Source organism: Bidens hawaiensis, unplaced genomic scaffold (assembly GCF_021521415.1).
Source record: "Bidens hawaiensis isolate Kalapana, Puna unplaced genomic scaffold, B.hawaiensis_p1.1 tig00014829_1, whole genome shotgun sequence".
NCBI lineage: Eukaryota > Viridiplantae > Streptophyta > Magnoliopsida > Asterales > Asteraceae > Bidens > Bidens hawaiensis.
In genome coordinates this window covers 230,446-233,790 of record NW_027492309.1, presented here as the reverse complement: position 1 = coordinate 233,790, position 3,345 = coordinate 230,446, and the positions used below count along the sequence as shown (strand labels likewise).

The window sequence follows — 3,345 nt, the reverse complement described above, 5'->3', positions numbered from 1 at the left end:
ATCTTAAATGAAACTATTATATTTATATAAAGATTAGGCTCGTTTAACTTGTAAACATGTTCAAGTTAGAGATGTGTAGCTCAGTTTTATTTGTTAAACAAGCTTCAATTAAAACTCAAGTTTGGATAGAGCTCATTTAAGCTTCAATTATTATGCTGCTCTTAAGAACCACACATGCAACTCTGTTTGTTTAAAAGTTTAGTTTGTGTAAAGATAGCAAGTTGGTTTTCATTATGTGTTTGCAAGTCTTTGATACGTATAAGGTGTTAAGTATTTAATACTAGTATTTGATGTGCTATTTGCATATTTATCATGGAGTACTTCAACCATCTAGCACTAGTAAAAATCATGAATCCCTTGTTACATCAACTAACTAAATAAAGAAAAAAGGACTAATATAATTATTTCACATCTCAAAATTTTATAAAAACACATCATATCTTAAGAAAATTATATCATTCTTTCTTATCAATTTATCATCCTAACTAGTCCACATGATTAGGCTATTAAAGTTGGGCAATAAACATGAACCTCTTAAATATGTCTCACAAAATTACAACCAACCCCCTCAACTTTCCCATTATTTCACTTTCACCCCCTCTATTCTCCATATATATACACCACATGAATCTAAGTGCATTACTCTCCTCTACTAACTCAAACCAATAATATCATAAATAAACTCACTAAACAAATTCCATGGGTTTCCCAGTTGGTTACACTGATCTGTACCTCCCCAAACTCCTCCTTCACATCTTGACCCTTTTAGGTCTCATCCGCAAATTCATTTCCTCCATTTTCCAATTCGCGGGCCTCGGGGAGTTCCTCGAGCCTGAATTCTCACCCGACCCGGCACGAACCGAACCCGTTACTCGTTTTCATTCGGTTTCCGCTGTCCTGATTCGTGAGCTACTCCCGGTGGTTAAATTCTGGGAGCTGGTGGACCCACCCGAGAGTTGTGCGGTTTGTTTGTATGAGTTTGATGCCGGTGATGAGATCCGGCAACTTACGAATTGTCGGCATATATTTCATAGGTGCTGTTTGGACCGTTGGATGGATCATGATCAGAAAACATGTCCGCTTTGTCGGACAACGTTTGTACCCGACAGTTTGCAAGATTCGTTTAATGAAAGGTTGTGGGCAGCTTCTGGGATTGCTGATTATTATGGGGAGTCATCTTTGGTTAGTAGTTTGTAATTAGTGTGTTAGAAATTAGTTTTTATTTATTTGTTGAAGAGGTTAGAGAATTTTATAATGTATATTTTCGTGAAAAAGGAAAAAAATAGGAGAAGCATATATTGTATAGATGAAAAAGTGGATAAGAATTAATGGAAATCTTGATATTTTTTTTTTTTTTCCTCCATATCAGTCTAATTTTTTTGGGTTTGGTTGAGCTTTGCCCCTCTCATGGTAAAGAAACGACTTTAAAAGCACCATTAAACGCCTCTTTTTCTTTAAAGTCATTGGAGGGTGTTCTTCACTAAAACGGCCCCTACACCTCCCCCCTCTCACTAAAACCGCTAAAGAGGGTGTTTTTCCACAAAGCCACCTTCACTCTCTTCCTCCTCCGCCCTTTTCCTCTACTTCGTGTGAGCTTTAAACGTTCAAAACCAACTATATTGTGGATGTCAACTTGTATTAGGATATTAGAAAGAGTGCGTTTTTAACCTATTCTTCTTTTGTATAAAAGAGTTAGTTAGCACGAATCATATTTTCTTTGTATAAAAGAGTTATTTAGCACAAATCATATTGAAAGAGTGTGCTTTTACCTTTTTATTTTGTGTAAAGAGTTATTTCCCTAAAGTTATTGAAAGAGTGTGCGTTTACCTTTTTATTTTGTATAAAGAAAAAGTTATTTTCCATAACTTTAGGATATTAAAATCCATGAATGATTTAAATACGTCTCTGTAACAAATATTTTCTAAAAAATAGTTTTCTCCTACTTTAAACAAGTCAAGATTTGATAAAGCGTTATCCAAATGTTTGAAAATGTTAGCGTGAATAGTTTTTGTTAGTCTGACAAGAATGATAAACTTTTATATTTTTTAAGACAGTTTTATGACTTAAAACTATGTATAGCGGTTCGAGTGGGTTTATTTGAAAATGTTAACATGGATAGTTTTTGTTAATCTGACAAGAATGATAAACTCAATTTTTTTAAGACAATTTTAAGACTTAAAACTATGCATAGTGGTTGGGGTGGGTTTTGGGCGCCAAGGCGTGTCCGCTTGACTATTGGTGTGCGCTAAAGCCATTACGTGGCCGTCTTGGAGGAGCGGCAAGTTAAATGGAAAGAAAGGCAGGCGGGTAACTTTAACAAACTCAAGTTAAAACCAATACATCGTTGTTAAATAGTAAATTAGTTAAATCTCTGCTATTTACGTGACATTTTAACTTGGCTCTTTAACTTACATCACTACACACAGCCTCAAAATAGTTAAAAGTGATGCTCCACGTCTTCATAACAAGTAATAGGCAATGATTGTGTTATTAATGACGTTATAAAAACTTACAAGTAAATATACATTTTATACAACTTTGAAAATTTCAATTACTAAAACTAAGTTAGAGTGTTTTTCTTAAAAGATAAAATGGCAAAACGTGTTATATTTTTTATGGTGTTGAGTATACATAAATTGATGTATGCATAATTAATTGCCCTTTTGTTAGACTTTAAATAACACACTCAAGAAGCAAAGTAACATGTTTGGTTTGAGTGAGATGAGATGAAAGTAGGTTAACGAATATCATGAAGAAACACAAGGTCCCCATTGGAAAACAGGTCGATGGGTGTCGTCCAAGAAAAACTAGTTTAGTTCCAAACGACAAGTTGCCTTCAAACTCATGCATCTTACCCACAAGGATAATATCGCATACCTAAAAGCATGTCATCATACATCATAGTGGGTTCATAACAATTCACAATTGAACACTTGTGGTGCACAAGCATGCATCTCAATTTTATAAACCAGCATAATTGAGAGCAATAATTATATTTCAGTACGAAAATAAGCATGCCTTGAGTTGGAGTGACACGTCTAAACTCATTTAATAAACGAGTTATGTTTGGGGGTCTAGATGAAAAAAATAAGGTCAGTTTCTCAACTCGTTAGTGTTTAGAAAGGTTTTTATTTTTAATATAAAAATGAAGTGTGGTTGAATTTGATTTTGGTTTCGTTTTGTACTTTAAAATATGATCTATTATATACTAATCTCCTATATGGGTTTCGAGGTCTTTGTCGGTTGCTTTTATGAAGTTACTATATAGAGTTGATCCCCTATGCCAGAATGGCAACTTAAAATAGAATAATTGGGTTATGATGAAGGTGACAGACCCTTTAGAAC

General features: G+C 34.1%; 1 pseudogene; it reads left to right on the top strand.

Moving 5' to 3' along the window:
- The first annotated feature begins 532 nt into the window (after window positions 1-532).
- LOC143547781 (brassinosteroid-responsive RING protein 1 pseudogene) lies at window positions 533-1,294 on the top strand (annotated as a pseudogene).
- Window positions 1,295-3,345: the final 2,051 nt, after the last annotated feature.